General features: G+C 34.9%; 1 protein-coding gene and 1 long non-coding RNA gene across 4 annotated transcripts in view; one reads left to right on the top strand and one right to left on the bottom strand.

The window, feature by feature from the left end:
* LOC125170485 (uncharacterized) overlaps positions 1-10,267 on the top strand; it is a 128,117-nt gene extending 117,850 nt beyond the window's left edge. For both annotated transcript variants that reach the window (XR_007154061.1, XR_007154057.1), the window contains 2 exons: positions 9,484-9,559; positions 10,119-10,267. This is a non-coding gene — a long non-coding RNA (uncharacterized LOC125170485). The remainder of the gene's footprint in view (positions 1-9,483; positions 9,560-10,118) is intronic.
* The window catches only part of PCDH9 (protocadherin 9), a 928,690-nt gene that overhangs the window by 876,978 nt on the left and 37,199 nt on the right, over positions 1-14,513 (bottom strand). The gene's annotated exons all lie outside the window — the stretch shown is intronic.

Consider the following 14,513-nt stretch of genomic DNA (forward strand, 5'->3'; position numbering starts at 1 on the left):
TGAATTGTTATGACTTATCACTCGTAAGTCATAAAAGTTTCAGGTATTGAAACTACTAGCAAAATTTAGACTTGCTTTTTTAAATGAAAATTCAGAGTATCTACTGTGTTTTGTTACTAAACAATTAACACTTTCTATTTTTTTTAGGTTTATTTATTCTCAGAAAGAGTGCACGAGGGGCGCCTGGGTGGCGCAGTCGGTGAAGCGTCCGACTTCAGCCAGGTCACGATCTCACGGTCCGTGAGTTCGAGCCCCGCGTCAGGCTCTGGGCTGATGGCTTGGAGCCTGGAGCCTGTTTCCGATTCTGTGTCTCCCTCTCTCTCTGCCCCTCCCCCGTTCATGTTCTGTCTCTCTCTCTCTGTCACAAAAATAAATAAAAACGTTGAAAAAAAATTAAAAAAAAAAAAGAAAGAGTGCACGAGTGAGGGTTTACATGATCGGGGGAGGGGCAGAGAGAGGGAGAGAGAGAGAGAGAGGGAATCCTAAAGAGGCTTCAGGCTGGGAGTGCAGAGTCCCACGCAGGGCTCAGTCTCACAAACCATGAGTGAAATCACAACCTGGGCTCAATCTCACAAACTGTGCCTGAAATCACGACTTGAGCCAATATCAAGAGTCAGATGCTTAACCGACTGAGCCACCCAGGTGCCTTTCTGTCTTTAAATAAAATCTTCTGCCACCTGTCACCTCTCCGAACTTCTATATTTTCTCCACCACTTAGACTCTAACTTTTTAAAGAAAGAAATATCTCCATTCAATCCAGTTTTGTCACGACCACTTGCTGCTCAATTGCCTGACTGCCATCTGGATTCTACACCTTGCTGAAATTTCTTACAGGAGTCCTTTCACCAAATCCAGTTGATTTCCCAGTCTTTACCTTATTTAGTATATTGACAGCATTTGACACCTTGACCCTCTCTCGTTGATCTTGGGCCCTTCCTCCCCTCACCCCATACCTCTGTCCAACTTTGAAAATATAACTCCACAGTCTCGTTTCGGTGTATAACCATAAATATTGGGTGTTATCCCCTATGTTGATGTTTCCTCCCTTTGTCCTCTTCTCTCTTATAACTTCTTGTAGAGCAAGATTTCAACTACTGTTTATTACCATTTACCACTGATGGTCTTCAAATCTCAGCCCTCAGACAGGAAAACATACGTTACTACACCAGGCCTCTCAACTTGGATATGTCTCAGATGTCTCAACCCCAAGATGTCTAAAACTGAACCCATGATGTTTAACCTCCACTCCTAAAACCAGTCCTCTTCATGTTTTCCGTAGTTCACTCAATGGAAGCAATACTCACCCAATGCCAAAGCCACGCCTGGAACTCATCCTCCCATCATCTTTCTCAAACACAATATAAATCAGGTATCAAATGCTGTCAACTCTAAATATCTCTCAAGCCTTCTTTTTCTTTTTATTTCGCTGCTACTCTCTTAATCCATGTGATATTATTTCCTCAATTCTTACTGCTGCCAATTCCCATATTACCTCTCTGTACACTGAAGGAGATCTTGTTACGATCACTCAGATGGGGGCAAAATCTATCATAGAAGTTAAAGGCAAGGCTAAAATGGAATCCCATTTTAGCCTTGCCTTTAACTTCTATGATAGATTTTGTATACTCTTGGGAAAATGGCTTCTTTCTTTATGTCTTTTTTTTTTTTGAACGTTTATTTATTTTTGGGACAGAGAGAGACAGAGCATGAATGGGGGAGGGGCAGAGAGAGAGAGGGAGACACAGAATCGGAAACAGGCTCCAGGCTCCGAGCCATCAGCCCAGATCCTGACGCGGGGCTCGAACTCACGGACCGCGAGATCGTGACCTGGCTGAAGTCGGACGCTTAACCAACTGCGCCACCCAGGCGCCCCTTCTTTATGTCTTAATCTCTTCAGATGTAAAATGAGGACAGTAAATCTTATATGGGGAGGATTAAATGATATACGTGGCATACAATAACTGTTAATTCTAATATTCAGTAACTGTTCCTTATCATTGTTTTGCCTACATTTGATTATGCCAACTCTTCATATTAAACACTTTTGATGCGTTTCCTCTATAATTTAATATCTACATTTTCTAACTTAGTTTATAATTGGACTTTTCATAACTCTAGCCTTGAATACTCTACCCTGAACTTTCAGTCTGAAATTGTTACTGTATGCAGTCGCCTTTTTTTCCCAGCTCCTCTAAGTGCCAGTCTCATTCAGTCTGGGTCTCTTCACATGCTGTTGTATTTTTCTGAATCATCTGCCCCTCTGCCTTTGCCAGTTAAGTCCAACTAGAGTTAGATCTTTAAAATTTCATCTTAAACGTGTTAATAATAGGTAACATTTGCTGCATGCTTATTTTATGCTAGATACTAAAGATATATATAAATAATTTCATTTTTTAAATTCCTCAAAATAGTCCCATGATGGAGAGAGACTTTCCTGAGCTCCGAAAGAGTAAAAATCGATTACGCTGGCTATAAAACGCTTTGGTACTCTATACTGACCACAAACAGCACAATGCAAAGTCTTGCATAATTTTCTTTCCAGTTCTACTATGAAGTCCATGAGAACAGAGACTTTAAATATAAGGTTGTACAGTTATGCCCATATCCCCAGTTAAACACAGTTGTGGTATACAGTAATGCACAATAAACATTGTTGAGCTCTGAAGACATAAGGGAATGCATTACTACATCCCAGGTCTTGTATTGAGTTTGCGTTCTTTACTATGAGTGAGGTAGTAAAATCCCTATTCTACAGAAAAGAAAACAGAGGTTCAGAGAACACCTACTTATTATGCCCATAGTAACTGTCAAGGCCAGCACTCACCTAGATTGTCAGACACAAAAGTCCAGGTAGAAATTTTTTTTTCTTTATTTAAAAATCTTCATTAGTAGTCCTTTTAAGGGGATCACTGGGGCTTAATGCAGTGTCTGTGATAGATTCATGGCAATCTATTCAGAGGCCGCCCAACAAAGCCTGTTCAGGACACAGCTGAACCATGAAGTGGGTTGTTAACGTAACTATAGGTCAAATGAAAACTACAGGGACTACATCCTAACAAACCAGGTTAAGCAAAAACAGATTTCTAGTGTTAAATGCTGTTTATTTAATTTATAATAATTATAATAATTACTGGTATTAAATCTAGTTTTTATGCTTGTCATACTCTATTAGAATTAAAGCTAAAAATACCAGAAGTCATGTTGAGGTCATCATTTATGAAGCAAATATTTCATAGATCTTCTTTAACCAAGAGTTGTTATTTTGGAGTAAAATGATAAAAATTAAGCTAAGCTACATTTCTTCCCGGTTTCTTAGATGTGCTCTCATTACTTCTCTTGGGAATCTGTTTCTATCATCTTTTTTAAAACCTATTTCAAAGTCAAGGTTAAGGGGAAGGGAAAAGAGAAATAGAACAGGAAAGCAAATATTGATTGCAATACAGACTTAAAACTATGGCTTGCTAAGAAATCCATGGTCTATATTTCAGCCACCCCAAGAAAACTCCAAACTAAAATATAGGTATCGGTGCATGTGTTTATGGTCAGTTAGACACCTAGAATAGAATTTCTTTTACATTTCCAAACTACCAGTTGCTACTATTTCTTTGAAATTCTTTCTACAAAACTTGACTGCTTGGAAGGTTAAATGAAATAGCTAATGAATATTTGATTTAAGTATGATATATTGAGATGCTTTTTAACAATCTATAATATTTCCTAGAAGATCAGTTTCATCTCTTACCTACAGATGCTTTCTGCTTTATTATTCATCATGGAAAATGGAAGAATGGACAGGCTGTGGAGTGTGAAGCTTCCAAATTTTAAGTCACATCTACAATCTGTATACTACTTTTCAGGAATTTTTTTACAGTTATGCCATTTTATAAGTATTATGATTCAAAGCTTTTATTACCTCCAAATCTGCCAGTGAAGCTCACTATGGAGCTCACTGTTGGATTCCGCATGGCTTGCTGCTATTATTACAGGATGCCTTCAACTCCAAGAGTAACTTGTATTAAATCAACCCATCACATTATTTATGTCTTCAGGTTTCCTAATTCACTTTTTGTTATTGATTTTTGGATTTTGCTTTTGACCTATAAGACTCTGAATGGCCTATGCACATTTAAAATAACTATTCAGAATTCCCTCGTTGGTCTTCAGGAGCAGGGCCGACTCAGTGAGCTGCTCCGAGGTCTTGTGTCATTATGATCACCCCCTAGGCTTTTCTATCTATTCCTCCTTCTACCTTCAGAATTAATAGATTGAGAAGATTAGGTCAATTGGCATTTCTAAGGCAAGTCTGAATTAATTTTCTTTGGCTTGTCTTGTTGAATTTCACACTCCCTGAACATTTCTCACTGATAAGCAGATTATGATGCTGGCTCATGTTCAGGGATAGCAACTCCAAATGTGTTTACAGAGTTGTATTGTTACCTTTTAGTACCATCAACTGCAATAAGCATTATCGTTTATAAAGTTAAAGCTCTTCATTTTAAATTTGTGTCAAGAGGCTAATATAACTGTGATTTTAATTACTAAAAATCAATTTCAAATTAATGTGAAATTTAACCGTGGGAGATGTGTAGGAACCCAGAGACAAGCAGCTTGGCCTTTACCTTAGGTGTTGTCCTCTGTAAAAGACATTAGCATAATGCTTGTTTTCTAGATCAGTGGCTTTCAAACTAGGGTCTATGAAAAGCTTAAGTCAAAGAGGAGTTCCTGGGGATTTATTATTGAAATTTAAGTCATGGTAAATCAAACTTGCAAATAGTACAAATAATTTTTTTTCAACTTCCTACTTAAAGTAGCTGCATAGAGAGAATAATCATAAAAAGCCACTGGTTTCAGTGTTTAAGAAATCATTGGTGTCATTAAGCAGAGCGATTTCAGGAGAGTTGTAGAGGAAATTCATATTGCAAGAGGTTTGAGAGAGAATAGGAAATGGGAGAAAAAGGATACAGACCCTTTTCAAAGTAAGTTTATAAAATGAATGTGAAAAAATTGGAAAGCATTGGAGGTTAAGATAATTTTTTAATTTGTTAAGATGGGACAGCATTTGAATCTTCATAGGTAATAGTGTAACAGTGGCGGTATAAACATTCCATATGAAAATCCTAAAAATGGTGGGAATAACCATGTATGCCAGGTGTAAAATCAGAATAATGTGGGTTAATCTTGGAGACATGGAGGGACACTGTAGTTTAGCTATTGCTTTTAAAGTCATCAAAGGGAAGTGAATGAAAATACAGGACATGAGAAAACTACAACAAGACAGGCTCTAGAACCTTTCGTCTCAAGGGCACCACCTCTCTTCCAATGGTCCATTCTGTCTTTTACTGCATTTATGCACGTTTAACAGAATTTTACCAGTTAATCACCCCCCTTTCCCAGACACACTCTCTTTACTTGGTTCAAGGACAGTGCCCTGAGACATGCTTACATGCAGGAGGAGGGGAGCCACCAAAGTAAACAGAGAGTAAGATGAGGGGCAAATTGAGGACAGTGGTGTCCTAGAAACCAAGTAAAGACAGTGTGTCTTGAAAAGGGGGTGATTAAGTGGTAAAATTCTGCTAAGGGTGAATGAATGCATTAAAAGACAGAATGGACCGTTCTCCCACATGCTACCCAGATTTCAGGGCATCAAACTATACAACGATGATTCTCAACATACATCTCCAGATAAAACCTCCCTCCCTCTCAGGACTCGTTAATTAAACTACCTCCCTGATGATTCTACTTAGATGTCAAATAGGCATCTTAAACTTCTTCTAACTAAAACAGGACTCTTAGTTTCCATCCTAAATCTACTCCAGCCCTAGGATCCTTCATTCAGGCCCAAAACCAAGGAATCAAGAGGTTAGACACAAATCGTCTTTTTCTTTCAACCTCTATATTTAATCTGTTACTATGTCATATTAGCAGAATGTTTGGTAGGTGCCATGGCAAGATCTAAATTCTAAAATTACTCTCCTTTAAATATCTTGAAAAAGGAAAATGAACAAAAATAATGCCTCTATTTCCTCAGTGCAGCTTTCTTAGCTAGATGTTGAGATGAGTTAATTGGATTTAATGAATTTATCTACAGATTAGAATGATCACTACAACTACTGTTACTACTACTATAGCCGATATCATTGATAATAAAAATAATAATTACTATGTATTTAGTGCTAAATCATTAAATCCATTTGAACCTTACCGCAATGCATTTCAGAAAGTATCAGAGGGGCTAAAATTTTGCTTAAAACCAGAAAGCAAGCAATTGCCAGGAATGAAATTCAGTTCAGTTCTATTCACTCTTAAGCCTGGATTCCTAATTACTAAGAAAAAAATACAACGTTAGCATGTCAGGTGGAATTTGGGGCAGTGTAGGTAAATACATTTTTGAAAAAGCTTGCTATGAACTAGATTCCTTACAAGTTCCTGTATCCACAGCCTGTTTTCTCCTCCTCTTCCTCCTTCTTCTTTTTAGAATCCAAACATCACTCCAAATATCTTAGTTTCTATTTTTATTATGTTTCTCTTAAGTCTTTGGGATATTGTTAAAACAAAGTGCTTCAGAGGACAATCATTTTTAGTTACAAAATTTCCCATACATTATGTATTTTATTTTCCAAAAGCCAGAAAGAAAAAAAGGAAAGAAATATCCTGACTGATGTTTGAGATAAAAGAAAAATGGTTTAAGCAGTTTGACTGGTTTTAACCTTTATAACAAAAGGTTATTACATTTTGAAATAATAATTTGAGTACAGATATAAAATAACAACACTGTTTAAGTGATTAAAATTAAGATCTAATATACAGATTTGCAGCATCTTTTCATGTATATTTTCAAATCATTCTATGACGTATTGATAATTTTCTTACTTAAATACATGGTGTTAGTAAGTGCCCCAGTGGTGTATTTGTCTTCTCCTAAAATAGCTAGTAATTTGTATGTGTCACTAAATTTTCTATGTCTCATGATCAGGTAAAAATACAACAGTGTCTCTTTCTTTAGTTAGTACTTCACAACAACCTGATCAGTAGAAATGCATGATAAAGTTTCCTTCAGGTGCTTGGTGTCTGAACATGCTATTAAATGACACAGGGAACAAGCTGGAAATTAAAAGTCACACAGCTTCTTTAAGAGCAAAAAATATGAAGATGAAAGTTATAATGAAAAAAGGTCCTTTTCATGCAATGGATTCTATGCTAATTCTAAACAAATTATGCCTTTTGTCCATGTGATAATCTAATTTGATCGCCATTATGTCTCTGAATTTCTGGAGGTACAGGATTTTAAAACTAAGGTATGGGGAGGGGGAGGGATGTTCATAAGTTTTAAATGACAACTTTTCCCTATATAATTCATGTATTCTGTTATCAGAGAAAGTAATTTTATTATCTTGGCAAATAAAACCACGAATTCTAGAAATAGAATACTTTTTCACCATTTTCCATTCATTTAGAGTGACCTTTCCAGACCCCTCAAAAGGTGATTCACCTTTCAAACCTCATGCTAATGAATTTCTTTTTGGTCTTCTCAGTTGACTGCAATAACTCTTGCACAGAATGTCCATATGACATAATCAAGATTTGCCTCATGGCACTGTCATATACAACCTTCTACTATAATTACTTGCCCACTCATCTTCCCTCTTATACCTACCAATGTACTCGAAGGCAGTGAGTTAATGCTATACTAATTTCTTGATCCATTAGAAAGAATGTCAGTTAAAATTCATAAATTCATTTTTTACAAAGAATGCAACAAGTATCAGGCACTTAAAAATGCACAATAAGAAAATAGATCTCATGTTAAGTGTTCTTACCATAACTACACACACACACACACACACACACACACACACACACACACACACGGAAAGGAAACATCACCACCACCAAGGACAATTTATGCAGCATTTTCTTTAACAATATTTCTACAATATTGGGGCGCCTAGGTAGTTCAGTCGGTTGGGCGGCCGACTTCAGCTCGGGTCATGATTTCACCACTCCTGAGTTTGAGCCCCTCATCAGGCTCTGTGCTGACAGTTCAGAGCCTGGAGCTTGCTTCAGATTCTGTGTCTCCCTGTATCTCTGCCCCACTCCTGCTCGTGCTCTCTTTCTCTCAAAAATAAACATTAAAAAATATTTCTACAATATATATTTCTATTCTCATTGCCTAATTTTGGGTATTCTATTTATTTAGTGGTGAATAGTGAAAATCTATCTCCAACCCTATATGAGTAACATAAAATAACTTAAAAATTAAATTGTCTACTTTGCACAGAATTAAATAAAATACATTAATATTTAGCTAGTGTTATAATTAGTAGCTACTTATAATTAAGCTTCTTAAAATATAGAACTGTGTATTACTTTATGTAATATATATAATAGATTTTTAAGAATTTCATGACATTCTGAAAATGTCTGTGCAATTGTATATTGTATTCTGAGAATCCAATGTATCTCTGATTTCTAGTTGAAGATATATGGCCCAGGAAGAAGTAAACTGGTTAAATTAAAAAGAAATGTTTATTAAATGCATTATACTTTATAATTAATGATAAGGCCTTTGATAAACAATTTAAAATGGTATTCTTTCCCAAATTGTTTTCAGAGATGAAAAGTAGTTGAATGTATAGATGACCAAACTAAAAAAAAAAAAAAAATTAGATAAAATGGCAGAACAAAGTATTACTCAATTAAATTACATAAGATGGCTAAAATTAGAACCAAGAGAAGAGGATAAATGCAGGTTAAAAGTTCACATGTTTGGCATGAGGGGACAGATGTGATGATGAATCAGGATTATAGTTGTCTGTGTGAAATATACTAATATATAAATATGTAACATGTGTACAAGTAATTGCAATATATGAAATAAGTATACATTAAAACACTGTACTTCATCATAGAAATCTTTACATATGAGCTTAACAAGCTGCAGTTAATAAAGCAAAATCAGTCACTTGAAATATTTAATTTGCTCACATATTTAATCTACTATTAAGGCTTTCAAAGACCTGACACTGAGACCACAGATCTCAAACCTTCTGAAAAAAACTCCTTAGTATCATGGGGACACTCTACCACTGATACTCTTCAACTAGTTGGAAATATTTTTAATAAGCACTTAAGAGTTTTCAAAAGCTAAAACTTGTTCTGGTGTATAAACACATAAGGTACCAATAAACATGAAATGATCTGTTGTTGGAATGAATTATACTTCACACGCTTGAATCCTAAGAGCATATACTCAACAATATGGATCCTGATGGATAAGTATAATGTTAAAATAATTTATGTGGACTGAACCTTTGAGTATGTCGAGGAACAGTGAAGTTAAAAATTCATGTCTTGATGATTTTATATAATAGATAAGTATAATTTCATTTCAGGCATCAAAAATTTACACAGGATTGGGAAATATCCACTGTAATATAGTGTATACACTAAAATATTACTTTGCAAACTTTAATATTCATTCAGATCACTTGGAAATCCTGCTGAAATGGAGACTCTGGTTCAGTAGGAATGGGATTCTGCATTTCAAACAAGCTCTAAGGTAATGCAGATGTTTCTGGTTCATGGGTGGACTGCATTTTTAGTAGCAAGACCTTAAATAGAATTAGTTAAGTTGTAATGATTTACCACAAAGAGAAGAGATTAGGAAGAAGAGAGGAAAGGGAAAGTGAAGGATCTGATCAAAGATCAAATGGAGAATAACTTTAATTAATGCATAACAATAGTTAGATATAGTAATGTTTATTTCTTACCATATGGGTTCAGTATAACCCCAAAATGAATAAAAACATCAAATTTGGACACGGTAAATTCTTGGGCTGATAAGCCTGCACATAAAATGGTATTGCAAAGCAAAAACTGAAATACTAAGGCCATTTTTTATGGCCTATGCTATAATTAAAAGAGAGGAACCACTGATAATTTGACCAGCAATTTATAAGTATTTTCGTTTGTTCATTTGTTTGTTTGTTTGTTTGTTTGTTTCAACTTAGGTGAACCCAAATGCTTTTAACGTTTTCCTCTAAACTTTTCAATACAAATGCAGCAAGCATCTGTCTTCCTCTGTACTGTGTTTTATATCTAACCTATCTCTCCCACAGGCATCAAAGCTGAACATGATGGTCATGCTGTTCCATGCAGCCCTGAAAGACAAACAAAAGAACAAACACACCCCAACGACTTACAACCTGGAGCCAAGGGAGCTCTCCAGGTTGCACGATGCCTCTATGATCCTCCCCGTAAGTATAAAAGCCGCTTTCTTCAGTAACTGAAAACAATCATAACTGTCTTTCCCTGAGTCTTGTTGAATCTCTGGGGATAGAGGAAAGGCAGCGTATAGAAATGTGCACCAAAGTGTCCACAGATGGATTTGATTTACACAGTATGGTCTGCTATAAACTGTGAAGATTAGATAATGGGTTTTCTTAGATATAGTTTCTATTTCCAGCAGAAGACCTTATAACACCTTTAAGTGGTATATCTATAAATTCTGTTTATATAATGGACAACTGATCAAAACATATTCTGAAGCTACATTATAGATTTTATATGATCTCATATATAAATAGGTATAATCATAAATGTTGTCACATGTCTATGCCTATAAATGGTAATAAAATTTAGAAATCACATCTATTTTTATTTTATTGATACAGGCTAAGAGAAAATGCAGCTGTATCCACAATACAGCAATTTCAAAGCCCATGTTCTTCAGATGAGCAAGTCCATTTCAAGAGTAAAATCTAACCATAAATATTTTATAAGAAATTTTCAGTATTAAAACAAACCAGTTTATATGTTATAATTTACTAATAAAGTTGAATTTTAAACAGAAAGGGAAAAAAATCTGCATTATTCTTACCCCACCAATTTCTATGCATCTATGTGAGATTACTATTTTAGTGATAACAGTTTTGTTGATAATAATTTACTGGCTTTAGTCATTACTTTGTTACATAGCAACCCTATACTAGTATTATTATAAAAGAGATTATTTGCTGTCATAAATACTCACCCTCCCATTCCTATCTTAATGTTGTCTAAATTTTTATTAAACCTACTAATGTGAAACAAGTGTAGTTTTTAAAGATAAAGGTTTGGGGATTTTTATTTTTTACTTATTTGGGGATAATGCTGTTATAATTCACAAGGGAGGTATAATTCCTCACGCGATCATGTCCAGTAATACTAATTCTATTTTCCTAACAAATTAATTTTCTGCTAATCTCAGTAAGTTATTTATCTATAAAGAAATATATCTTCTCTTTAAATGAAATACTTGGAATTACACTTCAAAAGAAGAAAAAACTAGTGATTTGCCTTGGAAATCTTTGACTCTTCAGGTAAACAAGGGTCTGGGAGACAGGCTTCACCTTTTCATTTTTATAATATCTTTCATGGCCTGGGAATAATTCCATCTAAAGAAAGCGGAAAATGATAGGTTTTAACTCCAAACATTAGATTTTCGGATTTGCATTTTGACCACTCATTTATTTTGTATCTTTTGTATGTCAATCACTGTAGTGCTGACCACAATACTTTGTGGGATGATGGAAATATGTCTGCACTGTCCAATATAGTAGCCACTAGCCACATCTGACTATTGAGAGCAGATATGTGACTACTGTGACTAAGGAAATACTTTTCTTATGTTGTCACTTTTAACTAAATTGTCACCTATAGCTAGGGTCTACTTTACTGACTAGCAAAGCAAATCTAAGCAATAGGGATACAGCTTTGCTATGAAAAAGGCTCATAAAGCTTATTTCTCATTAGTCACAAAAATACATACAGATAAAAAATAAATGTGCAATATTACCAAAGATAATAATAACAGCACTGGAGGAGTATTGAACAGAGATGTGAATCAAGTGAGAGAGAAAGCCACATGAGAATCTTGGGGGGAAAATGTTCCAGGTGGAGATAAGCAACTTATCTTAGAGGTTACTAAGCTAATACTTCAAGGAAAAAGTAACTTAGCTTCAAAAGAAAATCATGATATTTTAACTTATCTCTATAAATGCAATTAGTGGATATAAACTAATCCACTGAAACAAATACTCCTAAAATAAAATGATCACAACTAATACAACTTTAAATACTGCCACAAAGGCACGTCAAACATTTATGCCATTTTTGATATTTACCTTTATCAATTAAAAGTTTATTTGTCAGTATTGCTTTGTAAGGCCTACACTCTTCAAAATGTTTTGGAGAGGTCCTCACTGAATCTTAATTTCCAAAGAATCTTGGAAATTCTACTCAAAATTTCTGATTGTACAGTAGATAAAGACCTTGAGGTATACAGATATTACATAATTCCTGTCACCAGGCCCTTTGACATCCAGTCCTCTGCTTTACTGCATGATGGTGCTAAGCCTGGTATTTTTAATACAGCAAACATTAGATAAGCAGAAAGTAAGACAGAAAGTAAGACACTACTTGTGAACAAAATATCAATGTTTGTTAAGTTAATGAGCTAATGATGAATGGTAGTAGAACTAATTTTCACTTTTCCCAAATTTGAAACTCCCAGATTTCTTCATGTTAAGGTCAGTAAGACTTTAATACCTTAAATTAGGAAGAAATGTTTTATTTTCTTGTGTCCATAATTAATTCAGTATCTAGAGGAAATTGAGTAATTAATGTATCCTTTGGAGAAAGATGAACTAGCAAATTGAATAATGTAGTTTCCACGATGGAACTTTGGATTTCTACTTTGAAAATGCTGAATCCAGCACACTGGGTGGTCAGAATCAAGTAAAAAGCTGTCCATGCAAAATTAGCAATTATAGATAGGAGAAGTGCTCAAATGCATTAAATAATATAGATTTTTCAACAATTTAAAAATTTTTTTAATGTTTTATTCTTGAGAGAGAGAGAGAGACAGAGCATCAGTGGGGTAGGGGCAGAGAGGGAGACACAGAACCCGAAGCAGGCTCCAGGCTCCAAGCTGTTAGCACAGAGCCCAATGTGGAACTTGAACCCACAGACCAAGAGAACATGACCTGAGCCGAAGTCGGATGCTTAACTGACTGAGCCACCCAGGCACCCCTCAACAAAAATTTTTAAATATGATTAGTCTTACTATTTATAATTTGAAAATTTCTATAATTTTGAATGATATATTTTAAACATAGCAGAAAACTTAATTTTTCTCTTAGAATACACATTGCTTTTTTAGTGTTCCATGTCCCTTAAGTTCTTGATTCTTCTTGGTAATATTTAAAAATGTTAAATGAAAAAAGTAAAATAAATAAAAATAAAAATGTCAAATGAAAGCTAATTTTTCATTTGACCTTCTTATAGATAAGTAGAAAATGGGGGTAACAATGTCACACTGGTAATTTCTATTTTCTATCCTACTGAAAAATACTGCGAAATTATTGTACAAGAAGTTCTCAAGGCCTTGACCTCTATTCTACTCACGTATGATCTCTTAAGACTGAGTCTCTCAAAGCAATGAAATATATTTTTGATGTTTTAATAACCACTAATACTTGGTGGATGTTATGAAAATACTCCTTTTTTTGGAAAATAATTCACTCTTCGAGGTTTTAATCTTTATTGCTAAGTCCTAATTCCAGAAGCAAAACAAATATATACCTAAATATACCTAGTACATACATTATATAACCACTATTATTTCTCTGACTAGAATGTAAATTCCTCAGAAAATATATGTGCCTTGAAAAATGGAAATTCCTTGACAACAGGGAGAATGTCTTGCTTATTTTATTGTCTCAGATTTAGCACATAGCAGGTTCTCAATAAATACTTGATAAGTATTTGAATGACTTTGAAGAGTTCATCTCCACAATCTACCACTTTGTTCATGTCCTCTCCTGCTCACAATCTTGGATTGTTCTGCTGGCCAGAACTGTTTCCAATATTGTAAAAGAAAACAACATATAATTTACATGTTAGGAACATTTCCCCACCCTTCAGGTTGAAAACACTGGAAACAATGGAAACACCTGGCGAATTATTGTTGCTCCCTGTAATTTAACCCCAGATGCTACTTCAGGCACACCTCTAACCACTTGTCTACACAAGGCTCTGCCTGGTCAAACCAGCAGCACCCCCACCTAGACTGTTAATATACTTCTGCACGCTATTATCTCTCCTCCACGGGCCCTGCCTCAGGCATCTCCCAGAGCATTCTCCTTTTTATTTTTTCCTCTACTAATTGTCCTTCAAGAAACTTTACGAAAGAAAGAAAATTGAATCAAATCAGAAACAAAGCCTTCTTACTAGAATTGAACTATCTGTTTCCATGTGACCCAAAGTCACTTCTTGGATTTCTAACTTGTAAAAATTGGGGCAAACCAAATTATAATTAGAAGTACTGTTGGAAGACTTAAAAGAAATTAATATAGTTCTTATTATCTATTAAGAATATAATATATATTTTTCTTCCACTATGCAGTCCATCATTCAATCTTAATTTTACCAATGGTAAGACGTGGGGAAAAAAAAAATATCTGACTTCCCAA

The sequence above is a fragment of the Prionailurus viverrinus genome, chromosome A1, assembly GCF_022837055.1.
Source record: "Prionailurus viverrinus isolate Anna chromosome A1, UM_Priviv_1.0, whole genome shotgun sequence".
In the NCBI taxonomy this organism is placed as follows: Eukaryota; Metazoa; Chordata; class Mammalia; order Carnivora; family Felidae; genus Prionailurus; species Prionailurus viverrinus.